Source organism: Denticeps clupeoides, unplaced genomic scaffold, assembly GCF_900700375.1.
Source record: "Denticeps clupeoides unplaced genomic scaffold, fDenClu1.1, whole genome shotgun sequence".
In the NCBI taxonomy this organism is placed as follows: domain Eukaryota; kingdom Metazoa; phylum Chordata; class Actinopteri; order Clupeiformes; family Denticipitidae; genus Denticeps; species Denticeps clupeoides.
This window is the reverse complement of record NW_021629781.1, coordinates 57,573-77,647: the sequence shown is the minus strand read 5'-3', so window position 1 is coordinate 77,647 and position 20,075 is coordinate 57,573. Positions and strand designations below refer to the sequence as shown.

The following is a 20,075-nucleotide window of genomic DNA, read 5'->3' as shown; positions in this document are numbered from 1 at the left end:
AACATTGTAATGGATGTAGTTGATCCTGTCTACGTTCTTATTAATCGTACACCACCAACACAAGGTTGATTCTAATCCCGCTGCTATTTGATTTGCTATTTTATATTCGTCAGGCACCCCCCCTGGGAACCCCAATTGCATCTATGTAAGTTGGATCTGTTAGCTTCTCCCAGGGCGGGGTTGACCGCTTCGTCTGGTGCCAGTCTGCAGGCACCAGGCTGTCTATTTTGAATAATAGGTTACTTATTGTTGTTGGATATATGGACACTGGTAATAAAAGGGTTACTAAGACACACAACCCGGTGGTGTTTGTGGGCAATCGATCAAACAACCTGATCCCAAACTTGATCCCAACTTCTGCAACGACAATCATGGTTGAGTTATAACTGCTGGTTTACCTGTAATAATGGTCGTGGCCCCATACAAAGCACGCAATCTTGTTGAGTGACATTAGCTGCTTGCTACACTTAAAGAAGCCAATTGTTGTTTTTACCACATCAAGCATGTATCAATGTTTTTTTTTTTTTTAATATAGGCTAAAGCCATATGTAGCTGTACCAGTCCCACCAACCCCCCTGTTGAGACATGTGTTTTCCCATGGGTCAAAATCGCAGCCCATTTGTATGTAGATATGTACATACGTAGATTTTTTTTTTTTTTTCTTAAAAAAATTGTAAATAATAAAAATGAAATTAACAGTTGTCGATAAGGTAACATTCAAATTGCATCAAAAACCCGCGTAGAAACACATCCTCAGTCATGCTGAAAATCCAAGACTACCATAGCAGTAACATCCAAAATCCGTTACGCACCCGATTCGTCTTTACTCAAAAATTTGCACCTCCCAAAAATAAATAAAAAAAGAATGCATGAAAAATCAGCTAAAGGACATAGTGAAGGAGAACAGAGGTGATACGGTCACAATTTTGGAGGCCTAATGTGGGTGGGGAGTCTGTTTAAAGCTAAGAGGGCCTGCTCTGCATCAGGGTTCCACAGCACCTGAGAAGACATCGATTTATAATGAGTGAGGGCAGTTAAAGGCTTGCTGAACCTTGGAAGAAATACTCAATGGTAGGAACAAAAGGCAATAAATAACAACAACTGTTTTACAGTAATGGATGTGAGGAGTTTGGATGACAGGTCCTTGTCATCTTCCACTAATAATGTGACCCAGAAACAGAAATGTAACAGCAAAAATGCAACTGAAATCCAAACCAAAACTGAGACAATAACCCTATTGCTGTGAATAACAATAATAATAATTATTCTCTAAATGCTCTCGGTCTGGGTTCAAGGAAACAAAAAGTGCACAGCGCAAGTTATAACCAGAATAATGTAGTCATCCCAATGCTACCATTTAAATAAAAAACAATACAGCATCATATCGGTCATTGGCTGGGGCAACACAATGAAATGAAATAAAATCCACAGTACAATATAAATGTGAAGCCTTTTTTTTTTTTTTTTTTTTTTTTTCCAGTCTTCCACTGTTCTTTTTTACATGGCTGCACTAGAATCAACAATGAGAAAAGAAAAAAATCACTTGTCAGAGGGATGCGTATCAGTGTGTTATGTCTTCGTATTCAGCGTGAGTGTCAGTGTAGGTCAGTGTAGGTGTGATGGACCTTATTCAAAGACACAGTAACAGAGGCAAACAGTGCAGCCGTTGGGAAATCTCCCTTCTTAAATAAAATAAAACAACACAAAACCCAGAAAAAAGAACCCAAAGTGTACATACAACAGTACAATATTCATTTAAAATTGCACAGTTTAGATGTAATGTATATATTTTCCCCAGTTTTTCAAAAACTTAATTTTAAAACTCTCAGAAAGAAAAGAAAACAAACAAACAAGATACACAAAATGTAAATTCAAAATATTTCCCATATTCCCTTTAAATCTGAATAAGGTGGAGACCCGTTGTAAATCGCTGTGCTGATGCCCAGACGGTAAAATCTATTGCTAAGAGTTCCAAAACAAAACGAGAGAGAGAGATAGATAGGCCCCACACACACACACACACATACCAGAGAGATAAGGTCTGCCAATGCGTGTAGACGCACATACCCACACACACACACACACACACACACACACACAGAGGCTGGAGTGTCTCATCAGAACTCCTGTCCTGCACTTGTATTTTCCTGTAGATGTAACCATTCCCCTATTCCGCCAGTACTGAGCAAATGTATATTGGCTATCAGTATATATAGTAACATCTTTCCCTTTCATTAATTTACAAGCCTCAGTTAGAGCAATTATTTTGGCTGCTTGCGCTGAAAAAGTCGATGGTAAGTTGTCAGCTTTAATCACTGCTGTCACCATGGCGTAGCCCGTTTATGTTTTTCCCAAATAATTTTTCTTTGAAGAGCCATCGATGAATATTACCTCACCCTGAGGCAAGGTTGGTCACTTAAATCTAATCTAGATTTAGCTGTGTGTTCGTGTTATTCTCCGTCATCGGGTAAAGTTAACAATGTGGCTGGGTTAAATGTGGTGCATTGTTCGATAGTGAGATGTGGCTGTGACAGCAACGTGGCCATGCAGGAGAGGTGCCTTGCAGGTGATAAAAAGATCATATTGGTTTGCAGTAGTAAAGCAGCCACTGCATGTGGGACCTTAAGGGTCAATGGGTGGAATAAAACTATTCCGGCACTTGCTTCTACTGCCATCGACGCCGCTATCACCGCCCTCACACAGTGTGGCATTGTGCGGGCTACACTATCTAATTTGGATGAAAAATATGCTCTCGGTCTTAGTTTGTCTCCATGTTGTTGGCCTAGGACAGAAGTCATATATTTGTCTTTGCAGTCCACCATTTCTATAAACGGTTTACTATAATTTGGCAAGGCTAGAGCTAAATTGGAGGTCAGCACCTGTTTAATATCACAAAAAGCTTTTTCTGCTTCTGACGTCCAATTTAGCGGTGATGTCATTTTCAGGTCTTCAGTGTAAATTAAAGCCGTGAGTGGGGAAGTAATCTCAGCGTAATTTGGTACCCAACTTCTACAATAATTAGTTAATCCTAAGAATGACATCATTTGTTTTTTAGTAATTGGTTTTGGCGCCTGTAGGACCGCTGTTTTCCGTTCTTCTAGAATAGTTCTGCCGCCTGCACTGAGGTGGTGACCCAGGTATTTGACTTGTGGATTCCATAATTGCAATTTGTTTTTACTAACTTTGTGCCCCTCTATAGCTAGGTGATTTAAGAGGGCCACAGTGTCGTTTTTACATGCATCTAGACTCGGAGAAGCCACTAATATATCATCAACGTAAAGTAGAATCTGACTTCCCCCCGGTGGTTGAAATTTGGACATGCTGGCATGCATGGCTTGGGAATATATAGTAGGGCTTTCGCAATAGCCCTGGGGAAGCCTAGTATAGGTGTATCGTTTCCCCTTAAATGTAAAAGCGAACCAAAATTGGCTGTCTGGGTCTATGGGAATGGAGAAAAAGGCATTACTAATGTCGACCACAGTAAATATTTGCGCATCTGGTCTTTAGAATTTGGAATTTAGTAATGTGTGTGGGTCAGGCACACACGGAGCTCGCTGTACTACTGCAGCATTTACTGCCTGCAGATCCTGCACCATTCTCCATCCCACCGAGGGAGCTTGCTTTTTCACCGGGAATATAGGTATATTGCAGGGGGAATAATCTCTCTCTATAATAACCCCTGCTTGCTGTAAGTCACGTATCACTGGTGTTATGCCTTCTAGTGTGTCAGGTTTAAGCGGATATTGTCTTATGCAAGGCCGATATTCTGTTTTGGGTCTGACTTGTACCGGCAAAATTCCTTTTATCAGTCCTACATCAGACGGTCCTTGTGACCACAATGATTGAGGGATTTGTGCTAGTTCATCTTCATCTTCTTCAGTGAGCAGAAAATGTCACTGGTTTCTGGATGTACTCCAGTCTTGGTCTGTATTGTCCAATACAGCCATTTCCAAATTATGCTCTAATTTGTCCCACATGTCTGCCCAAATCCGTTGCGCTGTCACCTTCTTGAACTATGGTGCCCAACGACTTCCAACTCCTCTCTCTGTTTTTATACTGTGAGATGTGCGGTGGATACCAACCCGGAGCATTGCTAGGTAAAGCGACCCCCGCCACCACGTTACCTTGCCCGTCCGAGTAAACATAAAGAATGACTATGGTTGTTGGCGTGAGTCGTGACAATTTCTTTTCGTATATTGGATCAGGTCAAGGAGAGTTTTTATACCACATGGTAACATGTAGTTCGTCAGAGGGCATGAGCTCCACACCTGTTACGGAGTGGAGACGAGTGCCAAACCTAATTTAAGTAAGCCGTCTCTTCCCAGCAAATTAACAGGGCATTCTGGGATAAAAAGGATGGACACGTTTTACATGATGTTCCTTTGGGGTCTCTCACCCAAACTGGTTTAGAAGCAGTGACTATTGTTGTACCCCCGTTTACTGATCTCCCTACTACTCCCTACTAATTCTTCTCCTCCAGTCATGCCGTGTTATCTCCCGGCCCTGCTAGAGTCTCTGGCTATGTGCCCAGCCTTCCCACAGGACCAGCAGCCTGCTCTCCATTGGCCCTGTGTGTTCCACCCTCGTCCTTGGACACCCCCTCTTCTTCTTCCCCTGCGTCCTCCCTGTCTCCCTCTGCCTCCGCCTCCATGGTAAAATGTGTCTGTATGTGTAAAATGTGTTTTCCCAAAAGGTGTCAATTTTTTTAGTTCTTCCTTTTAGTTCTTATCAGTTTGTCTATGTGCATGGCGTGGATATGCCATATCCCATATCCAGATACAGGGGAGGAGCTGCAGGCACAGAGGGAAGCGCTGGTGGCTGCACTAGCGGCCCCCATTGCCCCCTCCTCCCCTACTCCTTCCTCGTCAGCCCTACGCACCCCTTCCCTCTGACTTCCCCTACTTCCAGTTTCTTCATTATCTTCTTTGCGGAGAAACAGAATAGTTTTCTCCACTTCCATCAATTTAACTGCCTGATCCTCTCTCTCCCTTTCCTCCTCACGTGCTGCATTCTCTCTAGCCTGTCTTATCTTCCTCTCCCCTTCTTCTCTCTTTCCTGCTATCTTTATCCACTGTGTTAAAGCCTCAACCCCTTCTCGCTTCATTTGCTTCTCCTTATTTTTACATGTATGTTTTATGACTCCCTGTAACTCAATTAGGCTTTTTACTCTCAATTGTCCATCAAACCCGTATTTTGTTATCCATTTATCTAACGGATTCATCTTTTGTCTTTTCCCTTTTTAGTTCTTCTTTCGGATCTGGTTTACTGGATCTCTTACCCATTTTGACCTAAATTTGGGCCAGTGTGTTGTACCTGGGGTAACCTAAAACACTGGTATTTGTTCACAGGACAGCGTATCAAAATTCCTCTCGTGGTGTATTTCACTTCTACCTCAAATAATTTGGGGTGGAAATACCTTGCCTCTGCGTCCACGAGGGGTCGCTGTTTCCTTCCCTGTGAGGTTTTGTATGGAGTGTCCGTCTAGTGACTTTCACCCCCACTCATCCACACACTCACACCCGCGCGCACTCTCATACACCTGTATGAGTTTTAAATCACTTATTTTACTATTGAACGTTCCTTTTCACTGACAGAGGAGTCCGTCCTCCCCGCGGATTTTAACCCTTTACGGGAGGGGTCCGCCCCCCCCACGGAATTTAACTGTCTTTGTTACCTGCCAGAGTCTAGAATACCCAGGGTTTGTTTCCTTTAAGTAACCTCTTGTTACTCTTGTTACCTCTTGTAACCTCTTGTTACCTCTTGTAACCTCTTGTTACCATTCATTCCATTTCTTTTAAACAGAAGTCAACTTACCCCCGTGCCTTCTCTCACTCGTAAGATTCCGTCAACCTCCAGATCCCAACCGAGGGGTCGGCCTCCCAGTCCCCAAAGGGGTCTGTCTCTGACCCCTACTAAGGAGTCAGCCTTGGCCAAGGATTTCCTGGTATCCGTCCCGTCCGCTGGAGTCCTTTGGTGTCTTGGAATCCGGCTCGAAGGACCAATAAAATGTTAGAGTTGTACGCCGTTCCAACACTTATAAACCAGAGAAGAATGACACGAAGAAGTTGAGCTCTTTTACTTGCAAGGAGAGCGATCAGAGACGACCAATACAGCAGCCTCCAAAAAGCTCTGCCGTCTCTTCCGCTTCCTCTCTTTTTATTCAATAATAGGGCGGTACATTCATCACAGGATCACACCAAATAAGCTTATAATTTGCATGTAGGTTTGTCTCTTTGGTAGACGCTCCATCGCCAAGGTCTTCTTGTTTTTCTTGCTTCTCCGCGGCTGCAGGCCTCCTCTTATCAAGTCGCGGTCATTCTGTTCTGCAAACAGCCTTTAGCCCACCAGTTTCTGAAGAGACTAATGATTCAATGTAGTGCGCATATTAAAAAGATTATTATAGTTTAATGCATGCGAGATATATATATATGTCAAAAGGATTAATAGAGTTTAGTACATGTGGGATATATATGTCAAAAAGGTAGTAAAGGTTAATAGCATGATAACTTATATACATTTTCCAACACTTTAGAAAAAAACTAACAAAGCGATGCAAAAAAACTTCATTTTAAAAAGTTTTTCAATAGTTAAAGCTTACAGCACCTGGTATTCCCAGGAGGTCTCCGATCCAAGGACTAACCAGGCCCAAGCCTTCTTAGCTTCCGAGATCAGACGAGACCGGGCGTTCTTGGGCTGGTACGGCCGTAAGCAATCTCTGCTTGAAAATCTTGGACTTTAAACAACCTAGGCTTGAAAACATATCACAGAGTGAAAATACCTCTTAACTTACTTTAGAAAAAAACTAACAAAGCGATGCAAAAAAAATTCATTTAAAAAAGTTTTTCAACAGTTAAAGCTTACAGCACCAGGTATTCCAAAGAGGTCTCCCATCCACGTACTAAACAGGCCCAAGCCTTCTTAGCTTCCGAGATCAGACGAGACCGGGCGTTCTTGGGCTGGTACGGCCGTAAGCAATCTCTGTTTGAAAATCTTGGACTTTAAACAACCTAGGCTTGAAAACATATCACAGAGTGAAAATACCTCTTAACTTACTTTAGAAAAAAACTAACAAAGCGATGCAAAAAAACTTCATTTTAAAAAGTTTTTCAAGAGTTAAAGATTACAGAACCTGGTATTCCCAGGAGGTCTCCCATCCAAGTACTAACCAGGCCCAAGCCTTCTTAGCTTCCGAGATCAGACGAGACCAGGGCGTTCTTGGGCTGGTATGGCCGTAAGCAATATCTGCTTGAAAATCTTGGACTTTAAACAACCTAGGCTTGAGAACATATCACAGAGTGAAAATACCTCTTAACTTACTTTAGAAAAAAACTAACAAAGCGATGCAAAAAAACTTCATTTTAAAAAGTTTTTCAACAGTTAAACCAGAACCTGGTATGCCCAGGAGGTCTCCCATCCAAGTACTAACCAGGCCCAAGCCTTCTTAGCTTCCGAGATCAGACGAGACCGGGCGTTCTAGGGCTGGTATGGCCGTAAGCAATCTCTGCTTGAAAATCTTGGACTTTAAACAACCTAGGCTTGAAAACATATCACAGAGTGAAAATACCTCTTAACTTACTTTAGAAAAAAACTAACAAAGCGATGCAAAAAAACTTCATTTAAAAAGTTTTTCAACAGTTAAAGCTTACAGAACCTGGTATTCCCAGGAGGTCTCCCATCCAAGTACTAAGCAGGCCCAAGCCTTCTTAGCTTCCGAGATCAGACGAGACCGGGCGTTCTTGGGCTGGTATGGCCGTAAGCAATCTCTGCTTGAAAATCTTGGACTTTAAACAACCTAGGCTTGAAAACATATCACAGAGTGAAAATACCTCTTAACTTACTTTAGAAAAAAACTAACAAAGCGATGCAAAAAAACTTCATTTTAAAAAGTTTTTCAACAGTTAAAGCTTACAGCACCTGGTATTCCCAGGAGGTCTCCCATCCAAGTACTAACCAGGCCCAAGCCTTCTTAGCTTCAGAGATCAGACGAGACCGGGCGTTCTTGGGCTGGTATGGCCGTAAGCAATCTCTGCTTGAAAATCTTGGACTTTAAACAACCTAGGCTTGAAAACATATCACAGAGTGAAAATACCTCTTAACTTACTTTAGAAAAAAACTAACAAAGCGATGCAAAAAAACTTCATTTTAAAAAGTTTTTCAACAGTTAAAGCTTACAGAACCTGGTATTCCCAGGAGGTCTCCCATCCAAGTACTAACCAGGCCCAAGCCTTCTTAGCTTCCGAGATCAGACGAGACCGGGCGTTCTTGGGCTGGTATGGCCGTAAGCAATCTCTGCTTGAAAATCTTGGACTTTAAACAACCTAGGCTTGAAAACATATCACAGAGTGAAAATACCTCTTAACTTACTTTAGAAAAAAACTAACAAAGCGATGCAAAAAAAACTTCATTTTAAAAAGTTTTTCAACAGTTAAAGCTTACAGCACCTGGTATTCCCAGGAGGTCTCCCATCCAAGTACTAACCAGGCCCAAGCCTTCTTAGCTTCCGAGATCAGACGAGACCGGGCGTTCTTGGGCTGGTATGGCCGTAAGCAATCTCTGCTTGAAAATCTTGGACTTTAAACAACCTAGGCTTGAAAACATATCACAGAGTGAAAATACCTCTTAACTTACTTTAGATAAAAACTAACAAAGCGATGCAAAAAAAACTTCATTTTAAAAAGTTTTTCAACAGTTAAAGCTTACAGCACCTGGTATTCCCAGGAGGTCTCCCATCCAAGTACTAACCAGGCCCAAGCCTTCTTAGCTTCCGAGATCAGACGAGACCGGGCGTTCTTGGGCTGGTATGGCCGTAAGCAATCTCTGCTTGAAAATCTTGGACTTTAAACAACCTAGGCTTGAAAACATATCACAGAGTGAAAATACCTCTTAACTTACTTTAGATAAAAACTAACAAAGCGATGCAAAAAAACTTCATTTTAAAAAGTTTTTCAACAGTTAAAGCTTACAGCACCTGGTATTCCCAGGAGGTCTCCCATCCAAGTACTAACCAGGCCCAAGCCTTCTTAGCTTCCGAGATCAGACGAGACCGGGCGTTCTTGGGCTGGTATGGCCGTAAGCAATCTCTGCTTGAAAATCTTGGACTTTAAACAACCTAGGCTTGAAAACATATCACAGAGTGAAAATACCTCTTAACTTACTTTAGAAAAAAACTAACAAAGCGATGCAAAAAAACTTCATTTAAAAAAGTTTTTCAACAGTTAAAGCTTACAGCACCTGGTATTCCCAGGAGGTCTCCCATCCAAGTACTAACCAGGCCCAAGCCTTCTTAGCTTCCGAGATCAGACGAGACCGGGCGTTCTTGGGCTGGTATGGCCGTAAGCAATCTCTGCTTGAAAATCTTGGACTTTAAACAACCTAGGCTTGAAAACATATCACAGAGTGAAAATACCTCTTAACTTACTTTAGAAAAAAACTAACAAAGCGATGCAAAAAAACTTCATTTTAAAAAGTTTTTCAACAGTTAAAGCTTACAGCACCTGGTATTCCCAGGAGGTCTCCCATCCAAGTACTAACCAGGCCCAAGCCTTCTTAGCTTCCGAGATCAGACGAGACCGGGCGTTCTTGGGCTGGTATGGCCGTAAGCAATCTCTGCTTGAAAATCTTGGACTTTAAACAACCTAGGCTTGAAAACATATCACAGAGTGAAAATACCTCTTAACTTACTTTAGAAAAAAACTAACAAAGCGATGCAAAAAAACTTCATTTTAAAAAGTTTTTCAACAGTTAAAGCTACAGCACCTGGTATTCCCAGGAGGTCTCCCATCCAAGTACTAACCAGGCCCAAGCCTTCTTAGCTTCCGAGATCAGACGAGACCGGGCGTTCTTGGGCTGGTATGGCCGTAAGCAATCTCTGCTTGAAAATCTTGGACTTTAAACAACCTAGGCTTGAAAACATATCACAGAGTGAAAATACCTCTTAACTTACTTTAGATAAAAAACTAACAAAGCGATGCAAAAAAACTTCATTTTAAAAAGTTTTTCAACAGTTAAAGCTTACAGCACCTGGTATTCCCAGGAGGTCTCCCATCCAAGTACTAACCAGGCCCAAGCCTTCTTAGCTTCCGAGATCAGACGAGACCGGGCGTTCTTGGGCTGGTATGGCCGTAAGCAATCTCTGCTTGAAAATCTTGGACTTTAAACAACCTAGGCTTGAAAACATATCACAGAGTGAAAATACCTCTTAACTTACTTTAGAAAAAAACTAACAAAGCGATGCAAAAAAACTTCATTTTAAAAAGTTTTTCAACAGTTAAAGCTTACAGCACCTGGTATTCCCAGGAGGTCTCCCATCCAAGTACTAACCAGGCCCAAGCCTTCTTAGCTTCCGAGATCAGACGAGACCGGGCGTTCTTGGGCTGGTATGGCCGTAAGCAATCTCTGCTTGAAAATCTTGGACTTTAAACAACCTAGGCTTGAAAACATATCACAGAGTGAAAATACCTCTTAACTTACTTTAGAAAAAAACTAACAAAGCGATGCAAAAAAACTTCATTTTAAAAAGTTTTTCAACAGTTAAAGCTTACAGCACCTGGTATTCCCAGGAGGTCTCCCATCCAAGTACTAACCAGGCCCAAGCCTTCTTAGCTTCCGAGATCAGACGAGACCGGGCGTTCTTGGGCTGGTATGGCCGTAAGCAATCTCTGCTTGAAAATCTTGGACTTTAAACAACCTAGGCTTGAAAACATATCACAGAGTGAAAATACCTCTTAACTTACTTTAGATAAAAACTAACAAAGCGATGCAAAAAAAACTTCATTTTAAAAAGTTTTTCAACAGTTAAAGCTTACAGCACCTGGTATTCCCAGGAGGTCTCCCATCCAAGTACTAACCAGGCCCAAGCCTTCTTAGCTTCCGAGATCAGACGAGACCGGGCGTTCTTGGGCTGGTATGGCCGTAAGCAATCTCTGCTTGAAAATCTTGGACTTTAAACAACCTAGGCTTGAAAACATATCACAGAGTGAAAATACCTCTTAACTTACTTTAGAAAAAAACTAACAAAGCGATGCAAAAAAACTTCATTTTAAAAAGTTTTTCAACAGTTAAAGCTTACAGCACCTGGTATTCCCAGGAGGTCTCCCATCCAAGTACTAACCAGGCCCAAGCCTTCTTAGCTTCCGAGATCAGACGAGACCGGGCGTTCTTGGGCTGGTATGGCCGTAAGCAATCTCTGCTTGAAAATCTTGGACTTTAAACAACCTAGGCTTGAAAACATATCACAGAGTGAAAATACCTCTTAACTTACTTTAGAAAAAAACTAACAAAGCGATGCAAAAAAACTTCATTTTAAAAAGTTTTTCAACAGTTAAAGCTTACAGCACCTGGTATTCCCAGGAGGTCTCCCATCCAAGTACTAACCAGGCCCAAGCCTTCTTAGCTTCCGAGATCAGACGAGACCGGGCGTTCTTGGGCTGGTATGGCCGTAAGCAATCTCTGCTTGAAAATCTTGGACTTTAAACAACCTAGGCTTGAAAACATATCACAGAGTGAAAATACCTCTTAACTTACTTTAGAAAAAAACTAACAAAGCGATGCAAAAAAACTTCATTTTAAAAAGTTTTTCAACAGTTAAAGCTTACAGCACCTGGTATTCCCAGGAGGTCTCCCATCCAAGTACTAACCAGGCCCAAGCCTTCTTAGCTTCCGAGATCAGACGAGACCGGGCGTTCTTGGGCTGGTATGGCCGTAAGCAATCTCTGCTTGAAAATCTTGGACTTTAAACAACCTAGGCTTGAAAACATATCACAGAGTGAAAATACCTCTTAACTTACTTTAGAAAAAAACTAACAAAGCGATGCAAAAAAACTTTATTTTAAAAAGTTTTTCAACAGTTAAAGCTTACAGCACCTGGTATTCCCAGGAGGTCTCCCATCCAAGTACTAACCAGGCCCAAGCCTTCTTAGCTTCCGAGATCAGACGAGACCGGGCGTTCTTGGGCTGGTATGGCCGTAAGCAATCTCTGCTTGAAAATCTTGGACTTTAAACAACCTAGGCTTGAAAACATATCACAGAGTGAAAATACCTCTTAACTTACTTTAGAAAAAAACTAACAAAGCGATGCAAAAAAACTTCATTTTAAAAAGTTTTTCAACAGTTAAAGCTTACAGCACCTGGTATTCCCAGGAGGTCTCCCATCCAAGTACTAACCAGGCCCAAGCCTTCTTAGCTTCCGAGATCAGACGAGACCGGGCGTTCTTGGGCTGGTATGGCCGTAAGCAATCTCTGCTTGAAAATCTTGGACTTTAAACAACCTAGGCTTGAAAACATATCACAGAGTGAAAATACCTCTTAACTTACTTTAGAAAAAAACTAACAAAGCGATGCAAAAAAACTTCATTTTAAAAAGTTTTTCAACAGTTAAAGCTTACAGCACCTGGTATTCCCAGGAGGTCTCCCATCCAAGTACTAACCAGGCCCAAGCCTTCTTAGCTTCCGAGATCAGACGAGACCGGGCGTTCTTGGGCTGGTATGGCCGTAAGCAATCTCTGCTTGAAAATCTTGGACTTTAAACAACCTAGGCTTGAAAACATATCACAGAGTGAAAATACCTCTTAACTTACTTTAGAAAAAAACTAACAAAGCGATGCAAAAAAACTTTATTTTAAAAAGTTTTTCAACAGTTAAAGCTTACAGCACCTGGTATTCCCAGGAGGTCTCCCATCCAAGTACTAACCAGGCCCAAGCCTTCTTAGCTTCCGAGATCAGACGAGACCGGGCGTTCTTGGGCTGGTATGGCCGTAAGCAATCTCTGCTTGAAAATCTTGGACTTTAAACAACCTAGGCTTGAAAACATATCACAGAGTGAAAATACCTCTTAACTTACTTTAGAAAAAAACTAACAAAGCGATGCAAAAAAACTTCATTTTAAAAAGTTTTTCAACAGTTAAAGCTTACAGCACCTGGTATTCCCAGGAGGTCTCCCATCCAAGTACTAACCAGGCCCAAGCCTTCTTAGCTTCCGAGATCAGACGAGACCGGGCGTTCTTGGGCTGGTATGGCCGTAAGCAATCTCTGCTTGAAAATCTTGGACTTTAAACAACCTAGGCTTGAAAACATATCACAGAGTGAAAATACCTCTTAACTTACTTTAGAAAAAAACTAACAAAGCGATGCAAAAAAACTTCATTTAAAAAGTTTTTCAACAGTTAAAGCTTACAGCACCTGGTATTCCCAGGAGGTCTCCCATCCAAGTACTAACCAGGCCCAAGCCTTCTTAGCTTCCGAGATCAGACGAGACCGGGCGTTCTTGGGCTGGTATGGCCGTAAGCAATCTCTGCTTGAAAATCTTGGACTTTAAACAACCTAGGCTTGAAAACATATCACAGAGTGAAAATACCTCTTAACTTACTTTAGAAAAAAACTAACAAAGCGATGCAAAAAAACTTCATTTTAAAAAGTTTTTCAACAGTTAAAGCTTACAGCACCTGGTATTCCCAGGAGGTCTCCCATCCAAGTACTAACCAGGCCCAAGCCTTCTTAGCTTCCGAGATCAGACGAGACCGGGCGTTCTTGGGCTGGTATGGCCGTAAGCAATCTCTGCTTGAAAATCTTGGACTTTAAACAACCTAGGCTTGAAAACATATCACAGAGTGAAAATACCTCTTAACTTACTTTAGAAAAAAACTAACAAAGCGATGCAAAAAAACTTCATTTTAAAAAGTTTTTCAACAGTTAAAGCTTACAGCACCTGGTATTCCCAGGAGGTCTCCCATCCAAGTACTAACCAGGCCCAAGCCTTCTTAGCTTCCGAGATCAGACGAGACCGGGCGTTCTTGGGCTGGTATGGCCGTAAGCAATCTCTGCTTGAAAATCTTGGACTTTAAACAACCTAGGCTTGAAAACATATCACAGAGTGAAAATACCTCTTAACTTACTTTAGAAAAAAACTAACAAAGCGATGCAAAAAAACTTCATTTTAAAAAGTTTTTCAACAGTTAAAGCTTACAGAACCTGGTATTCCCAGGAGGTCTCCCATCCAAGTACTAACCAGGCCCAAGCCTTCTTAGCTTCCGAGATCAGACGAGACCGGGCGTTCTTGGGCTGGTATGGCCGTAAGCAATCTCTGCTTGAAAATCTTGGACTTTAAACAACCTAGGCTTGAAAACATATCACAGAGTGAAAATACCTCTTAACTTACTTTAGAAAAAAACTAACAAAGCGATGCAAAAAAACTTCATTTTAAAAAGTTTTTCAACAGTTAAAGCTTACAGCACCTGGTATTCCCAGGAGGTCTCCCATCCAAGTACTAACCAGGCCCAAGCCTTCTTAGCTTCCGAGATCAGACGAGACCGGGCGTTCTTGGGCTGGTATGGCCGTAAGCAATCTCTGCTTGAAAATCTTGGACTTTAAACAACCTAGGCTTGAAAACATATCACAGAGTGAAAATACCTCTTAACTTACTTTAGAAAAAAACTAACAAAGCGATGCAAAAAAACTTCATTTTAAAAAGTTTTTCAACAGTTAAAGCTTACAGCACCTGGTATTCCCAGGAGGTCTCCCATCCAAGTACTAACCAGGCCCAAGCCTTCTTAGCTTCCGAGATCAGACGAGACCGGGCGTTCTTGGGCTGGTATGGCCGTAAGCAATCTCTGCTTGAAAATCTTGGACTTTAAACAACCTAGGCTTGAAAACATATCACAGAGTGAAAATACCTCTTAACTTACTTTAGAAAAAAACTAACAAAGCGATGCAAAAAAACTTCATTTTAAAAAGTTTTTCAACAGTTAAAGCTTACAGCACCTGGTATTCCCAGGAGGTCTCCCATCCAAGTACTAACCAGGCCCAAGCCTTCTTAGCTTCCGAGATCAGACGAGACCGGGCGTTCTTGGGCTGGTATGGCCGTAAGCAATCTCTGCTTGAAAATCTTGGACTTTAAACAACCTAGGCTTGAAAACATATCACAGAGTGAAAATACCTCTTAACTTACTTTAGAAAAAAACTAACAAAGCGATGCAAAAAAACTTCATTTTAAAAAGTTTTTCAACAGTTAAAGCTTACAGCACCTGGTATTCCCAGGAGGTCTCCCATCCAAGTACTAACCAGGCCCAAGCCTTCTTAGCTTCCGAGATCAGACGAGACCGGGCGTTCTTGGGCTGGTATGGCCGTAAGCAATCTCTGCTTGAAAATCTTGGACTTTAAACAACCTAGGCTTGAAAACATATCACAGAGTGAAAATACCTCTTAACTTACTTTAGAAAAAAACTAACAAAGCGATGCAAAAAAACTTCATTTTAAAAAGTTTTTCAACAGTTAAAGCTTACAGCACCTGGTATTCCCAGGAGGTCTCCCATCCAAGTACTAACCAGGCCCAAGCCTTCTTAGCTTCCGAGATCAGACGAGACCGGGCGTTCTTGGGCTGGTATGGCCGTAAGCAATCTCTGCTTGAAAATCTTGGACTTTAAACAACCTAGGCTTGAAAACATATCACAGAGTGAAAATACCTCTTAACTTACTTTAGAAAAAAACTAACAAAGCGATGCAAAAAAAACTTCATTTTAAAAAGTTTTTCAACAGTTAAAGCTTACAGCACCTGGTATTCCCAGGAGGTCTCCCATCCAAGTACTAACCAGGCCCAAGCCTTCTTAGCTTCCGAGATCAGACGAGACCGGGCGTTCTTGGGCTGGTATGGCCGTAAGCAATCTCTGCTTGAAAATCTTGGACTTTAAACAACCTAGGCTTGAAAACATATCACAGAGTGAAAATACCTCTTAAATTACTTTAGAAAAAAACTAACAAAGCGATGCAAAAAAAATTCATTTTAAAAAGTTTTTCTAACGTTAAAGCTACAGGCTTCCCTGGTAGCCCATAAGCCCTGATACCAAGTTTTTAGCTTTTTAAACACTAATTTTTAGCTTTGGGTTTTATTAAATTTTAAGAGTATTTTCATCTGTGAATTTTTCAAGCTAGTTTTTAAAGGCCTTACGCATACCGCCCAGAACGCCCGGTCTCGTCTGATCTCGAAAGCTAAGACGGCATTGGCCTGGTTAGTACTGGATGGTAAAGACCTCTTGGAATTACCAGGGTGCTGAAGCTTTAACTGTTGAAAAACTTTTTTAAAATGAAGTTTTTTTTGCATCGCTTTGTTAGTTTTTTTCTAAAGTAAGTTAAGAGGTATTTTCACTCTGTGATATGTTTTCAAGCCTAGGTTGTTTAAAGTCCAAGATTTTCAAGCAGAGATTGCTTACGGCCATACCAGCCCAAGAACGCCCGGTCTCGTCTGATCTCGGAAGCTAAGAAGGCTTGGGCCTGGTTAGTACTTGGATGGGAGACCTCCTGGGAATACCAGGTGCTGTAAGCTTTAACTGTTGAAAAACTTTTAAAATGAAGTTTTTTTGCATCGCTTTGTTAGTTTTTTCTAAAGTAAGTTAAGAGGTATTTTCACTCTGTGATATGTTTTCAAGCCTAGGTTGTTTAAAGTCCAAGATTTTCAAGCAGAGATTGCTTACGGCCATACCAGCCCAAGAACGCCCGGTCTCGTCTGATCTCGGAAGCTAAGAAGGCTTGGGCCTGGTTAGTACTTGGATGGGAGACCTCCTGGGAATACCAGGTGCTGTAAGCTTTAACTGTTGAAAAACTTTTTAAAATGAAGTTTTTTTGCATCGCTTTGTTAGTTTTTTCTAAAGTAAGTTAAGAGGTATTTTCACTCTGTGATATGTTTTCAAGCCTAGGTTGTTTAAAGTCCAAGATTTTCAAGCAGAGATTGCTTACGGCCATACCAGCCCAAGAACGCCCGGTCTCGTCTGATCTCGGAAGCTAAGAAGGCTTGGGCCTGGTTAGTACTTGGATGGGAGACCTCCTGGGAATACCAGGTGCTGTAAGCTTTAACTGTTGAAAAACTTTTTAAAATGAAGTTTTTTTGCATCGCTTTGTTAGTTTTTTCTAAAGTAAGTTAAGAGGTATTTTCACTCTGTGATATGTTTTCAAGCCTAGGTTGTTTAAAGTCCAAGATTTTCAAGCAGAGATTGCTTACGGCCATACCAGCCCAAGAACGCCCGGTCTCGTCTGATCTCGGAAGCTAAGAAGGCTTGGGCCTGGTTAGTACTTGGATGGGAGACCTCCTGGGAATACCAGGTGCTGTAAGCTTTAACTGTTGAAAAACTTTTTAAAATGAAGTTTTTTTGCATCGCTTTGTTAGTTTTTTCTAAAGTAAGTTAAGAGGTATTTTCACTCTGTGATATGTTTTCAAGCCTAGGTTGTTTAAAGTCCAAGATTTTCAAGCAGAGATTGCTTACGGCCATACCAGCCCAAGAACGCCCGGTCTCGTCTGATCTCGGAAGCTAAGAAGGCTTGGGCCTGGTTAGTACTTGGATGGGAGACCTCCTGGGAATACCAGGTGCTGTAAGCTTTAACTGTTGAAAAACTTTTTAAAATGAAGTTTTTTTGCATCGCTTTGTTAGTTTTTTTCTAAAGTAAGTTAAGAGGTATTTTCACTCTGTGATATGTTTTCAAGCCTAGGTTGTTTAAAGTCCAAGATTTTCAAGCAGAGATTGCTTACGGCCATACCAGCCCAAGAACGCCCGGTCTCGTCTGATCTTGGAAGCTAAGAAGGCTTGGGCCTGGTTAGTACTTGGATGGGAGACCTCCTGGGAATACCAGGTGCTGTAAGCTTTAACTGTTGAAAAACTTTTTAAAATGAAGTTTTTTTGCATCGCTTTGTTAGTTTTTTTCTAAAGTAAGTTAAGAGGTATTTTCACTCTGTGATATGTTTTCAAGCCTAGGTTGTTTAAAGTCCAAGATTTTCAAGCAGAGATTGCTTACGGCCATACCAGCCCAAGAACGCCCGGTCTCGTCTGATCTCGGAAGCTAAGAAGGCTTGGGCCTGGTTAGTACTTGGATGGGAGACCTCCTGGGAATACCAGGTGCTGTAAGCTTTAACTGTTGAAAAACTTTTTAAAATGAAGTTTTTTTGCATCGCTTTGTTAGTTTTTTTCTAAAGTAAGTTAAGAGGTATTTTCACTCTGTGATATGTTTTCAAGCCTAGGTTGTTTAAAGTCCAAGATTTTCAAGCAGAGATTGCTTACGGCCATACCAGCCCAAGAACGCCCGGTCTCGTCTGATCTCGGAAGCTAAGAAGGCTTGGGCCTGGTTAGTACTTGGATGGGAGACCTCCTGGGAATACCAGGTGCTGTAAGCTTTAACTGTTGAAAAACTTTTTAAAATGAAGTTTTTTTGCATCGCTTTGTTAGTTTTTTTCTAAAGTAAGTTAAGAGGTATTTTCACTCTGTGATATGTTTTCAAGCCTAGGTTGTTTAAAGTCCAAGATTTTCAAGCAGAGATTGCTTACGGCCATACCAGCCCAAGAACGCCCGGTCTCGTCTGATCTCGGAAGCTAAGAAGGCTTGGGCCTGGTTAGTACTTGGATGGGAGACCTCCTGGGAATACCAGGTGCTGTAAGCTTTAACTGTTGAAAAACTTTTTAAAATGAAGTTTTTTTGCATCGCTTTGTTAGTTTTTTTCTAAAGTAAGTTAAGAGGTATTTTCACTCTGTGATATGTTTTCAAGCCTAGGTTGTTTAAAGTCCAAGATTTTCAAGCAGAGATTGCTTACGGCCATACCAGCCCAAGAACGCCCGGTCTCGTCTGATCTCGGAAGCTAAGAAGGCTTGGGCCTGGTTAGTACTTGGATGGGAGACCTCCTGGGAATACCAGGTGCTGTAAGCTTTAACTGTTGAAAAACTTTTTAAAATGAAGTTTTTTTGCATCGCTTTGTTAGTTTTTTTCTAAAGTAAGTTAAGAGGTATTTTCACTCTGTGATATGTTTTCAAGCCTAGGTTGTTTAAAGTCCAAGATTTTCAAGCAGAGATTGCTTACGGCCATACCAGCCCAAGAACGCCCGGTCTCGTCTGATCTCGGAAGCTAAGAAGGCTTGGGCCTGGTTAGTACTTGGATGGGAGACCTCCTGGGAATACCAGGTGCTGTAAGCTTTAACTGTTGAAAAACTTTTTAAAATGAAGTTTTTTTGCATCGCTTTGTTAGTTTTTTCTAAAGTAAGTTAAGAGGTATTTTCACTCTGTGATATGTTTTCAAGCCTAGGTTGTTTAAAGTCCAAGATTTTCAAGCAGAGATTGCTTACGGCCATACCAGCCCAAGAACGCCCGGTCTCGTCTGATCTCGGAAGCTAAGAAGGCTTGGGCCTGGTTAGTACTTGGATGGGAGACCTCCTGGGAATACCAGGTGCTGTAAACTTTAACTGTTGAAAAACTTTTTAAAATGAAGTTTTTTTGCATCGCTTTGTTAGTTTTTTTCTAAAGTAAGTTAAGAGGTATTTTCACTCTGTGATATGTTTTCAAGCCTAGGTTGTTTAAAGTCCAAGATTTTCAAGCAGAGATTGCTTACGGTCATACCAGCCCAAGAACGCCCGGTCTCGTCTGATCTCGGAAGCTAAGAAGGCTTGGGCCTGGTTAGTACTTGGATGGGAGACCTCCTGGGAATACCAGGTGCTGTAAGCTTTAACTGTTGAAAAACTTTTTAAAATGAAGTTTTTTTGCATCGCTTTGTTAGTTTTTTTCTAAAGTAAGTTAAGAGGTATTTTCACTCTGTGATATGTTTTCAAGCCTAGGTTGTTTAAAGTCCAAGATTTTCAAGCAGAGATTGCTTACGGCCATACCAGCCCAAGAACGCCCGGTCTCGTCTGATCTCGGAAGCTAAGAAGGCTTGGGCCTGGTTAGTACTTGGATGGGAGACCTCCTGGGAATACCAGGTGCTGTAAGCTTTAACTGTTGAAAAACTTTTTAAAATGAAGTTTTTTTGCATCGCTTTGTTAGTTTTTTTCTAAAGTAAGTTAAGAGGTATTTTCACTCTGTGATATGTTTTCAAGCCTAGGTTGTTTAAAGTCCAAGATTTTCAAGCAGAGATTGCTTACGGCCATACCAGCCCAAGAACGCCCGGTCTCGTCTGATCTCGGAAGCTAAGAAGGCTTGGGCCTGGTTAGTACTTGGATGGGAGACCTCCTGGGAATACCAGGTGCTGTAAGCTTTAACTGTTGAAAAACTTTTTAAAATGAAGTTTTTTTGCATCGCTTTGTTAGTTTTTTTCTAAAGTAAGTTAAGAGGTATTTTCACT

General features: G+C 41.4%; 46 non-coding genes and 4 pseudogenes across 46 annotated transcripts; 15 read left to right on the top strand and 35 right to left on the bottom strand.

The window, feature by feature from the left end:
- Nucleotides 1-6,591: 6,591 nt before the first annotated feature.
- LOC114774109 (uncharacterized) lies at nt 6,592-6,710 on the bottom strand (annotated as a pseudogene).
- A 144-nt stretch (nt 6,711-6,854) lies between these two features.
- Nucleotides 6,855-6,973, bottom strand: LOC114774104 (uncharacterized; annotated as a pseudogene).
- A 144-nt stretch (nt 6,974-7,117) lies between these two features.
- On the bottom strand, nt 7,118-7,237 carry LOC114774105 (uncharacterized; annotated as a pseudogene).
- A 139-nt stretch (nt 7,238-7,376) lies between these two features.
- On the bottom strand, nt 7,377-7,494 carry LOC114774123 (uncharacterized; annotated as a pseudogene).
- A 145-nt stretch (nt 7,495-7,639) lies between these two features.
- Nucleotides 7,640-7,758, bottom strand: LOC114774091 (5S ribosomal RNA). The gene has a single exon (XR_003744711.1). It is a non-coding gene; the product is annotated as a 5S ribosomal RNA (ribosomal RNA).
- Nucleotides 7,759-7,902: 144 nt separating this feature from the next.
- Nucleotides 7,903-8,021, bottom strand: LOC114774055 (5S ribosomal RNA). The gene has a single exon (XR_003744677.1). It is a non-coding gene; the product is annotated as a 5S ribosomal RNA (ribosomal RNA).
- Nucleotides 8,022-8,165: 144 nt separating this feature from the next.
- LOC114774077 (5S ribosomal RNA) lies at nt 8,166-8,284 on the bottom strand. Its single transcript, XR_003744698.1, has one exon. It is a non-coding gene; the product is annotated as a 5S ribosomal RNA (ribosomal RNA).
- Nucleotides 8,285-8,429: 145 nt separating this feature from the next.
- Nucleotides 8,430-8,548, bottom strand: LOC114773946 (5S ribosomal RNA). Its single transcript, XR_003744573.1, has one exon. It is a non-coding gene; the product is annotated as a 5S ribosomal RNA (ribosomal RNA).
- Nucleotides 8,549-8,693: 145 nt separating this feature from the next.
- On the bottom strand, nt 8,694-8,812 carry LOC114773945 (5S ribosomal RNA). Its single transcript, XR_003744572.1, has one exon. It is a non-coding gene; the product is annotated as a 5S ribosomal RNA (ribosomal RNA).
- A 144-nt stretch (nt 8,813-8,956) lies between these two features.
- LOC114773944 (5S ribosomal RNA) lies at nt 8,957-9,075 on the bottom strand. Its single transcript, XR_003744571.1, has one exon. It is a non-coding gene; the product is annotated as a 5S ribosomal RNA (ribosomal RNA).
- A 144-nt stretch (nt 9,076-9,219) lies between these two features.
- LOC114773942 (5S ribosomal RNA) lies at nt 9,220-9,338 on the bottom strand. Its single transcript, XR_003744570.1, has one exon. It is a non-coding gene; the product is annotated as a 5S ribosomal RNA (ribosomal RNA).
- Nucleotides 9,339-9,482: 144 nt separating this feature from the next.
- On the bottom strand, nt 9,483-9,601 carry LOC114773940 (5S ribosomal RNA). Its single transcript, XR_003744568.1, has one exon. It is a non-coding gene; the product is annotated as a 5S ribosomal RNA (ribosomal RNA).
- Nucleotides 9,602-9,744: 143 nt separating this feature from the next.
- On the bottom strand, nt 9,745-9,863 carry LOC114774090 (5S ribosomal RNA). Its single transcript, XR_003744710.1, has one exon. It is a non-coding gene; the product is annotated as a 5S ribosomal RNA (ribosomal RNA).
- Nucleotides 9,864-10,008: 145 nt separating this feature from the next.
- Nucleotides 10,009-10,127, bottom strand: LOC114773939 (5S ribosomal RNA). Its single transcript, XR_003744567.1, has one exon. It is a non-coding gene; the product is annotated as a 5S ribosomal RNA (ribosomal RNA).
- Nucleotides 10,128-10,271: 144 nt separating this feature from the next.
- On the bottom strand, nt 10,272-10,390 carry LOC114773938 (5S ribosomal RNA). The gene has a single exon (XR_003744566.1). It is a non-coding gene; the product is annotated as a 5S ribosomal RNA (ribosomal RNA).
- Nucleotides 10,391-10,534: 144 nt separating this feature from the next.
- Nucleotides 10,535-10,653, bottom strand: LOC114773937 (5S ribosomal RNA). The gene has a single exon (XR_003744565.1). It is a non-coding gene; the product is annotated as a 5S ribosomal RNA (ribosomal RNA).
- A 145-nt stretch (nt 10,654-10,798) lies between these two features.
- LOC114773936 (5S ribosomal RNA) lies at nt 10,799-10,917 on the bottom strand. The gene has a single exon (XR_003744564.1). It is a non-coding gene; the product is annotated as a 5S ribosomal RNA (ribosomal RNA).
- Nucleotides 10,918-11,061: 144 nt separating this feature from the next.
- Nucleotides 11,062-11,180, bottom strand: LOC114773935 (5S ribosomal RNA). Its single transcript, XR_003744563.1, has one exon. It is a non-coding gene; the product is annotated as a 5S ribosomal RNA (ribosomal RNA).
- A 144-nt stretch (nt 11,181-11,324) lies between these two features.
- Nucleotides 11,325-11,443, bottom strand: LOC114773934 (5S ribosomal RNA). Its single transcript, XR_003744562.1, has one exon. It is a non-coding gene; the product is annotated as a 5S ribosomal RNA (ribosomal RNA).
- A 144-nt stretch (nt 11,444-11,587) lies between these two features.
- Nucleotides 11,588-11,706, bottom strand: LOC114773933 (5S ribosomal RNA). Its single transcript, XR_003744561.1, has one exon. It is a non-coding gene; the product is annotated as a 5S ribosomal RNA (ribosomal RNA).
- A 144-nt stretch (nt 11,707-11,850) lies between these two features.
- On the bottom strand, nt 11,851-11,969 carry LOC114773932 (5S ribosomal RNA). The gene has a single exon (XR_003744560.1). It is a non-coding gene; the product is annotated as a 5S ribosomal RNA (ribosomal RNA).
- Nucleotides 11,970-12,113: 144 nt separating this feature from the next.
- On the bottom strand, nt 12,114-12,232 carry LOC114773931 (5S ribosomal RNA). Its single transcript, XR_003744559.1, has one exon. It is a non-coding gene; the product is annotated as a 5S ribosomal RNA (ribosomal RNA).
- A 144-nt stretch (nt 12,233-12,376) lies between these two features.
- LOC114773929 (5S ribosomal RNA) lies at nt 12,377-12,495 on the bottom strand. Its single transcript, XR_003744557.1, has one exon. It is a non-coding gene; the product is annotated as a 5S ribosomal RNA (ribosomal RNA).
- Nucleotides 12,496-12,639: 144 nt separating this feature from the next.
- Nucleotides 12,640-12,758, bottom strand: LOC114773928 (5S ribosomal RNA). The gene has a single exon (XR_003744556.1). It is a non-coding gene; the product is annotated as a 5S ribosomal RNA (ribosomal RNA).
- A 144-nt stretch (nt 12,759-12,902) lies between these two features.
- LOC114773927 (5S ribosomal RNA) lies at nt 12,903-13,021 on the bottom strand. The gene has a single exon (XR_003744555.1). It is a non-coding gene; the product is annotated as a 5S ribosomal RNA (ribosomal RNA).
- A 143-nt stretch (nt 13,022-13,164) lies between these two features.
- LOC114773926 (5S ribosomal RNA) lies at nt 13,165-13,283 on the bottom strand. The gene has a single exon (XR_003744554.1). It is a non-coding gene; the product is annotated as a 5S ribosomal RNA (ribosomal RNA).
- A 144-nt stretch (nt 13,284-13,427) lies between these two features.
- On the bottom strand, nt 13,428-13,546 carry LOC114773925 (5S ribosomal RNA). Its single transcript, XR_003744553.1, has one exon. It is a non-coding gene; the product is annotated as a 5S ribosomal RNA (ribosomal RNA).
- A 144-nt stretch (nt 13,547-13,690) lies between these two features.
- On the bottom strand, nt 13,691-13,809 carry LOC114773924 (5S ribosomal RNA). Its single transcript, XR_003744552.1, has one exon. It is a non-coding gene; the product is annotated as a 5S ribosomal RNA (ribosomal RNA).
- Nucleotides 13,810-13,953: 144 nt separating this feature from the next.
- LOC114774076 (5S ribosomal RNA) lies at nt 13,954-14,072 on the bottom strand. The gene has a single exon (XR_003744697.1). It is a non-coding gene; the product is annotated as a 5S ribosomal RNA (ribosomal RNA).
- A 144-nt stretch (nt 14,073-14,216) lies between these two features.
- On the bottom strand, nt 14,217-14,335 carry LOC114773923 (5S ribosomal RNA). Its single transcript, XR_003744551.1, has one exon. It is a non-coding gene; the product is annotated as a 5S ribosomal RNA (ribosomal RNA).
- A 144-nt stretch (nt 14,336-14,479) lies between these two features.
- On the bottom strand, nt 14,480-14,598 carry LOC114773922 (5S ribosomal RNA). The gene has a single exon (XR_003744550.1). It is a non-coding gene; the product is annotated as a 5S ribosomal RNA (ribosomal RNA).
- Nucleotides 14,599-14,742: 144 nt separating this feature from the next.
- Nucleotides 14,743-14,861, bottom strand: LOC114773921 (5S ribosomal RNA). The gene has a single exon (XR_003744549.1). It is a non-coding gene; the product is annotated as a 5S ribosomal RNA (ribosomal RNA).
- A 144-nt stretch (nt 14,862-15,005) lies between these two features.
- On the bottom strand, nt 15,006-15,124 carry LOC114773920 (5S ribosomal RNA). Its single transcript, XR_003744548.1, has one exon. It is a non-coding gene; the product is annotated as a 5S ribosomal RNA (ribosomal RNA).
- A 144-nt stretch (nt 15,125-15,268) lies between these two features.
- Nucleotides 15,269-15,387, bottom strand: LOC114773918 (5S ribosomal RNA). Its single transcript, XR_003744546.1, has one exon. It is a non-coding gene; the product is annotated as a 5S ribosomal RNA (ribosomal RNA).
- A 145-nt stretch (nt 15,388-15,532) lies between these two features.
- LOC114773917 (5S ribosomal RNA) lies at nt 15,533-15,651 on the bottom strand. Its single transcript, XR_003744545.1, has one exon. It is a non-coding gene; the product is annotated as a 5S ribosomal RNA (ribosomal RNA).
- Nucleotides 15,652-16,193: 542 nt separating this feature from the next.
- Nucleotides 16,194-16,312, top strand: LOC114773916 (5S ribosomal RNA). The gene has a single exon (XR_003744544.1). It is a non-coding gene; the product is annotated as a 5S ribosomal RNA (ribosomal RNA).
- A 142-nt stretch (nt 16,313-16,454) lies between these two features.
- Nucleotides 16,455-16,573, top strand: LOC114773915 (5S ribosomal RNA). Its single transcript, XR_003744543.1, has one exon. It is a non-coding gene; the product is annotated as a 5S ribosomal RNA (ribosomal RNA).
- A 143-nt stretch (nt 16,574-16,716) lies between these two features.
- Nucleotides 16,717-16,835, top strand: LOC114773914 (5S ribosomal RNA). Its single transcript, XR_003744542.1, has one exon. It is a non-coding gene; the product is annotated as a 5S ribosomal RNA (ribosomal RNA).
- Nucleotides 16,836-16,978: 143 nt separating this feature from the next.
- LOC114773913 (5S ribosomal RNA) lies at nt 16,979-17,097 on the top strand. Its single transcript, XR_003744541.1, has one exon. It is a non-coding gene; the product is annotated as a 5S ribosomal RNA (ribosomal RNA).
- A 143-nt stretch (nt 17,098-17,240) lies between these two features.
- LOC114773912 (5S ribosomal RNA) lies at nt 17,241-17,359 on the top strand. The gene has a single exon (XR_003744540.1). It is a non-coding gene; the product is annotated as a 5S ribosomal RNA (ribosomal RNA).
- A 144-nt stretch (nt 17,360-17,503) lies between these two features.
- Nucleotides 17,504-17,622, top strand: LOC114774051 (5S ribosomal RNA). Its single transcript, XR_003744673.1, has one exon. It is a non-coding gene; the product is annotated as a 5S ribosomal RNA (ribosomal RNA).
- A 144-nt stretch (nt 17,623-17,766) lies between these two features.
- LOC114773911 (5S ribosomal RNA) lies at nt 17,767-17,885 on the top strand. Its single transcript, XR_003744539.1, has one exon. It is a non-coding gene; the product is annotated as a 5S ribosomal RNA (ribosomal RNA).
- A 144-nt stretch (nt 17,886-18,029) lies between these two features.
- LOC114773910 (5S ribosomal RNA) lies at nt 18,030-18,148 on the top strand. The gene has a single exon (XR_003744538.1). It is a non-coding gene; the product is annotated as a 5S ribosomal RNA (ribosomal RNA).
- Nucleotides 18,149-18,292: 144 nt separating this feature from the next.
- Nucleotides 18,293-18,411, top strand: LOC114773909 (5S ribosomal RNA). Its single transcript, XR_003744537.1, has one exon. It is a non-coding gene; the product is annotated as a 5S ribosomal RNA (ribosomal RNA).
- A 144-nt stretch (nt 18,412-18,555) lies between these two features.
- LOC114773907 (5S ribosomal RNA) lies at nt 18,556-18,674 on the top strand. Its single transcript, XR_003744535.1, has one exon. It is a non-coding gene; the product is annotated as a 5S ribosomal RNA (ribosomal RNA).
- Nucleotides 18,675-18,818: 144 nt separating this feature from the next.
- LOC114773906 (5S ribosomal RNA) lies at nt 18,819-18,937 on the top strand. The gene has a single exon (XR_003744534.1). It is a non-coding gene; the product is annotated as a 5S ribosomal RNA (ribosomal RNA).
- Nucleotides 18,938-19,080: 143 nt separating this feature from the next.
- On the top strand, nt 19,081-19,199 carry LOC114774050 (5S ribosomal RNA). The gene has a single exon (XR_003744672.1). It is a non-coding gene; the product is annotated as a 5S ribosomal RNA (ribosomal RNA).
- Nucleotides 19,200-19,343: 144 nt separating this feature from the next.
- On the top strand, nt 19,344-19,462 carry LOC114774042 (5S ribosomal RNA). The gene has a single exon (XR_003744664.1). It is a non-coding gene; the product is annotated as a 5S ribosomal RNA (ribosomal RNA).
- Nucleotides 19,463-19,606: 144 nt separating this feature from the next.
- On the top strand, nt 19,607-19,725 carry LOC114773905 (5S ribosomal RNA). Its single transcript, XR_003744533.1, has one exon. It is a non-coding gene; the product is annotated as a 5S ribosomal RNA (ribosomal RNA).
- Nucleotides 19,726-19,869: 144 nt separating this feature from the next.
- On the top strand, nt 19,870-19,988 carry LOC114773904 (5S ribosomal RNA). Its single transcript, XR_003744532.1, has one exon. It is a non-coding gene; the product is annotated as a 5S ribosomal RNA (ribosomal RNA).
- The last annotated feature ends 87 nt before the right edge of the window (nt 19,989-20,075 follow it).